At 35.7% G+C, this 6,307-nt stretch overlaps 1 long non-coding RNA gene across 1 annotated transcript; it reads left to right on the plus strand.

The window, feature by feature from the left end:
- Nucleotides 1-4,495: 4,495 nt before the first annotated feature.
- LOC136012760 (uncharacterized) lies at nucleotides 4,496-6,031 on the plus strand. The gene is made up of 2 exons (XR_010611943.1): nucleotides 4,496-4,551; nucleotides 5,710-6,031. It is a non-coding gene; the product is annotated as an uncharacterized LOC136012760 (long non-coding RNA).
- The last annotated feature ends 276 nt before the right edge of the window (nucleotides 6,032-6,307 follow it).

The following is a 6,307-nucleotide window of genomic DNA, read 5'->3' on the forward strand; positions in this document are numbered from 1 at the left end:
TCCTTCTGTAAAGTAATGTCTCCCTTTTGTGAGTATTCAATAGTTTTATTAGTAGCTCACTGAATGTTCTAGATAACATTAATCTTCTATTGATTCATGCCTTCCCCTGAGGAAATTCATTGCAATAAGTGTATTTAATTGAAAATTTTATTTGCTGGAAATGATTGAGACGTATGGGTAGAGAAAGGTGAGCAGTTTGAGGGAATGTAAGGTGAAAATATTGCTTATATTTATTCTTAAACTAGTAGTGGTGATCAGAAAGAATGATTTCTTTTACTTTATTTTATAAAAATTGTATACACTCGTAGTGTACATAAGAAACTCCAATTCCATCTGGGGTTACTTGTGACATTAACAAATCATTTGAGCTCAGTTCTTGAAGTTTATTATTATGTCATCACTCTCCTCAGGGAAATTACTTATACCATATGTGCAGTTTAGTGAACATAATTCTTTATATTTATCAAATTATATGGCACTCTGTAGTGCACTTCATAACTTCAAGTCATACATTAAGCATAGCAGACACATCTACTGCTTTAAGAAAATGTGCATATTGTTTTATCTCATTGTTTTACATTACTATCCATTACAGGGTCTTAATATGTTTGTAAGTCTTTTTATGATGATAATGTAAGAATATTATTACATCTAGCAATTATTTTTGTAACAAGTATTTATGATGCAGCTGTGAATGAACTTTTGCTTATATTACCCTAATGACTTTTTAAAAAAGCGTTGGTGTTTCCAAGCATGAGATGATATCCTAGTTGGAACCATCAACAATAAATTTTTTGTGTCTGCCAATTTAAAATCGCAAGAGAGCCATAAGAGCACTTTGCTCCCTTTTATTTTTTTTCACCTTTTTTCCTCCCGCCCCCCCCCTTTGTTTTCCTTTCCTTTCCTTTTGCAAAAAAAATTCAGATGAAAGGACCTGATAAACTGTGCACATTAGTTTATGACACATAAAAGCACTTCTCTTTACTTCAGAGGGTTCTCTTGGTGGCTAGTTAGGTATTACCCTCCCTCAGTGATAAGACTGGGCTTGTCCCAGTCTTCTTACAAGGTTGTATGTGTCATCGCCTACAAGTTTAAGCACCTCCATCTCACTTCTAAAAGAGTTTCCACCAGTTCCATTTATTCTTACTGCAAAATGCAGTCAGGCATGGGTCAGATATCTACTACTATAAGAGTTTGCTCAGGCATCAAACTGAGGGTCAAACGCGGAGTCACCTTGGCTCATTATGGTACACCATTAAATGTTTTTAAACTTCACAGTTGCTAACATAATGGGAGGAGGACTGTATCTCAACTCCTAGAGACGTATTTTGCAGCAAATACAAAAAAATATGTGTTTCATGGGATGTGGATGACAGCATACACTCTTACACAGAGAGATTTGGGTGGAGAATTAATTCAGAGAAGCCCTGTGGAGAAGGACTTGGGGGTGCTGGTTGATGAGAAAATAAACATGAGCCAGCAGTGAGCACTTGCAGCCCAGAAAGCCAACCATATCCTGGGCTGTGTCAAAAGGAGTGTGACCAGCAAGTCAAAGGAGGTGACCCTGCCCATCTACTCTGCTCTTTTGAGACCTCACCTAGAGTATTGTGTGCAGTTCTGGTGTCCTCAACATAAAAAGCACATGGAGCTGTTGGAACAAGTCCAGAGGAGGGTCACAAGGATGATCAGGGGACTGGAGCACCTCCCGTATGAAGACAGACTGAGAAAGTTGGGGCTGTTCAGCCCGGAGAAGAGAAGGCTGCATGGAGACCTCATGGCAGCCTACCAGTACCTGAAGGGGGCCTATAGGGATGCTGGAGAGGGACTATTCATCAGGAGCTGTAACAAGGGGTAATGGGTTTAAACTTAAACAGGGGAAGTTCAGGTTAGATATACGGAAGAAGTTCTTTACTCTGAGTGTGGCGAGGCACTGGAACAGATTCTATGCTTCTATTTGAGATGCAAGTCTTGCAGAGGTTGCAGAATTGCGTAGATTCATCACAGAAAGGGAAGAACTGGTACAGCATCCTTCTTATTCCTGAAAAGGAGGGGTACGTGGGGCAATCAATCTTTAGAAGTTCACTGGGCTTTTGACTCGAAGCAAACTGTACGATTTATTCCAGGATGACACTTGGAAATGAGTTAAATACGAAAGTTAGGCCTCAGAATTTGTGAACTGACAGGGAATCAAGTTATTTGATTGCATAGGACTCTAGTGTGCTGCTTCCAGAAGCCTTTTTGTCTCTGCCATTTCTCCAGTGCCTTTACTCTCTCTTACCAGCCATGGAGCCATTTTCCATTGCTACATTATCTATCCATCAGAAATAGATATGCTGGAATGAACAGAGGCTGTGCAAAAATTAAAACTTTTCAAAGGGTGGTTAGGGTTGGGGTGTTTTTTGGCAAATTACTGGCAGTGTTGAGATCCATATGTAATCCTTTGCTTCCATACTTAGTCAGTCCCCTCATCATTCTCTTTAAACAATTAATGCAGTGAGGGGAATGGTTTTGATTCCTAACAACTGTATTAGACAGGTTAAAGATTTAGGAGCTGAAGACGTTAAAAGGAATCAGTTTCTACAATTCTTTTTACAGAAAAACTGGACAGGGTCATGAACCAAAACCAGAGAATGGTTGGTATGTGATTTATAAATATTGGGTGATGCCCATTTTATTTACTTTTTAATTTTAATTAGGACTTCATACTGTCATTACTTACTATGTATCTGAGTTCCTGATGATGTTAGTGAAGTTACTTTTGTTTAACAATTATTTGATGACGTAAAATTTAAGTAATACGTAACTGTGTTCCCTCCATGTACTAATTATAGTACAGAAATACACTTAAACAATGATTCATAGAACCTTTTTCTTTTCCAATACTACTAATTTATTTTAAAATTACATTAAGTGCAGCTGTCATTGCATAGTTTAAACTCACATTCTCACAGTTCCAAAGAAAATTAAATCCACAATCAGAATTTCTTCATTAATCGTTATTGAAAAAACTTATGCGACATGCAAATTAACCCAATACAAGCTTTTTTGTTTATGCTTGAGTTAAAACAGTTTAAAAAGGTTGAATTTGAGATCATAAAATTAATATTATTCTGTTCTGCCAGCTATTAGATTGGTGTTTGAAATCGGTTATATCTGTATCTTCTAGACAATTTATCAAAAAGTTGCTGAAGAATATAGGGTCTGAAATTCATTCACAGTACCCTGCTGTTTTTACCTTCTTTCTTCTGGTTTGTAAAACTGTTTCTTTGATATTTGCATGATATTACTCAGATATTGCCACATTCCTAAGATAAAATGTAGTAATGCACACTGTCAGAATGAACAAGACTTTTATTATCTAATTTAGGATGTAAAAGCCTGTTTCTGTGAATAATGATGTATCCCCCCTCTGTGCTAAGAAACAAGGTCACACCTACTGATAAAATAATTAACTATTACCGTAAAATACAACAAAAAGTAAAATATCTGAACTGGAAACATAATTAACTTAAACATAATAAACTTGAACTGCAAATGTAGGCATACATTAACATTTTGAAAATTGCAGAGATAATAAAAATGCAGCTAATATCATTCCCAAATAGAACAACAATCCCAGCTTTATTTGATAATTATATTTTAACTACTAGAAATAAATTAATATTCTTGGAGGAAAACAGATTTTCAACATACTATGATACATTTTATTTTTTTAGGAGGTTTTAGTTTCAAACAGGATATCTACCATGTTGCTGCCTTCACTAAAATAAAATAAAGCTATAGAGTTTTTACTTTTTTAGTAGATCAGAATTTTTCTCTTTCCTAAGGTTGTATAAGAGGAACTAAATTATATTCTCAACATGAAATTCCACTGAAAGCAGAAGAACTAGATCTGAATTTGTTACCTATTATAAGTTGGGATATATGACATCCCCAGTGACTATGTCAAACCTAAGGCTATGTCCAATCCAAATTCTGAAGAAATTAAAAATAGCAATTTTCTCTTCTATGCAAGTTCTGCAGGGATAATTGTACAGGAATTAAATAAAGAAAATTCAAGATAGTCTTTCCTATGTCAGTAATTCATTATATTCTCAAATCAAATCATACACAGCAGATTGACTTTTTAGATTGGAAGGAATGGAGCTCAAGACACAGAAAGTGAAGATAAGTCAACTTGACCAGTAATTTGCATACCATTGCATACACATAATTTCCAAAATAATACTTTAAAACTGCTTTCTGGTTTGAGGTTTCTATCAACCTGAAAATATATGAGTCAAACAAAACTCTGATTTTCCAAGAACTGCAATTTAATTGAAATGGCCTTCTGTGACTTTTTTTCTATTTCATAAGAATGGTGAGTTTTTCATGCAGATGGCAGCATATGTTAAATATATATAGCTGAATCAAGCAAGATTTTTTTTTTATTTTTTCAGTATGATTGCTTTTAACAAAATATAAATTTCATTTCACAGAAAAACAAAGTCCTTCCTAGGATCATTCACAGATTTAATGGTGGAGAAGATTAACTGTTCCCCTTTCTTACCCGTAAGCACCTTTCATTTTTAAAGTGGCCCAACTTGTCTTGGTCATATCAGAGTTAGGAATTCACTCAAAATAGAACATTGCCCATAGCTGTGGCAAACACTTTGTTAAGGAACAAAATATAACCTTTTGTAATCCTTGGACTCAGTTGTCATAATTATCTGATCTGAGAATCATTGCAAGAAACTGCTGGAAGTTTGGAGGTGAGAAGCACAGCACTTCGGATGGTTGTCTCTCATTCCCCCCATAAAAAGGATGGAGATTTGTTCATCAATTGTCATTTCTGTGTGTGGATCCGTGTTAATATTTCTGCATCAATAGATTTAATGTGGTAATTGTGATGTCATTTTACATCTTTATTACTTTGGTTCCAAGGGAAACTAAGCTAAAAAACATTACTGCCTTAATACAGAAGGATAACTCAAAAGAAAATGTAGTAATTTTAGTGCATTTGCTACAAGATTAATATAATCTAGCCTGATTTTCTTTTTTTCATGCAATGGCGGCATTCATTATAAAAAAGTAGCTATTGTTAAATCTTGTATGTGTGTTGACACGGGAGTCACGGACAATGCGGAAATGATCAATGTGATCAAGCAATTGCCAAAGTTTATTGAGCATACACTGGGTTATATACCGATGTCGTTCTTCCAGCTTGCGTCATTTCCTTACATACAGCAATTCCATTGGCTAACATTCAAAGGGTAACTTACATCACAAGCCTAGCAACAGCAATTCCATTGGCTAACATTCTAACATTCAAAAGTTAACAATGTCGACTTGCTAAACATTGCTTGCCGACCACAACTTTATAACATCTTAACTATACAGCATCAGCAATCTTACTTCCCTAATATGACTCCCCAGACACTCTGGTTATAAGGCCCAAGCTCTCTTTATTTCAATTAAAGGAGCATAAGTTCTGTCCAAGGCCTCTTGCCTCTGCTCACAGCTATGACAAACCTGCCCACATATGTGTGGGCTACTAGCAGTAGTAGCAGCATGCAAATAAACTGGTAGGTGGTAGTTTATTTTTTTTCACTTCTAGTTCATGGGAATTGGGAGTAAAAAAGCTTAGGCTATAGAATTCTTAGGAAATATTGGGTGAGTGCTATGGACTACAATGCCAAAAGTATGCCAATAACCTAAGTCTCCAAACAGCTTTCTTTCAGAGACAAAGAGACATCGCAGGTAATAGGATATTTGAGTGATGTTTGAGCAGGGATGAAGAACAGGTGGATTAAAGCCTGAAAAGAATAAAGTGCTTTGAAGACAGAAATGCTGGGTGTTAGAAGCTAACAAGTCAAAAGTCTTTATCACAACGCCTAGGCAACGAAACAGCAATAACTGGTGCAAGCTCCTTGCACCTTGCAGAGGTGAATTTCTGCTGCAGTATCAAATAATTTGTAAAGACAACAATTATGATGTTTTAATGCTGAGAATAAGACAATTTTCTTTCATCTTAATAAAATGTTTGTTTCAAGATGTGGGACATTTCCTTGTTATTAAAGCACAAAGACACTAAGAAATTAGGGTGGGTTTGTAACTTTCACTCAGAAAGATCCTGTCTGTAATCTGTGCATCTCTAGTAACTCCTGAGTTTCTGTGGTCTTCATTTCATTAATGTGAATTATGCTTTGTTTCCTGATCTTAAGTATTAGATCATATCTTACCTAACTTACCTTATCACCTGACCTAACATTGCTATTGTTCTTGAACATATAAACTGGGACTACAAAGCCTCAATGAATGTCTGTGT

This window comes from Lathamus discolor, chromosome 4 (assembly GCF_037157495.1).
Source record: "Lathamus discolor isolate bLatDis1 chromosome 4, bLatDis1.hap1, whole genome shotgun sequence".
NCBI classification, from domain to species: domain Eukaryota; kingdom Metazoa; phylum Chordata; class Aves; order Psittaciformes; family Psittacidae; genus Lathamus; species Lathamus discolor.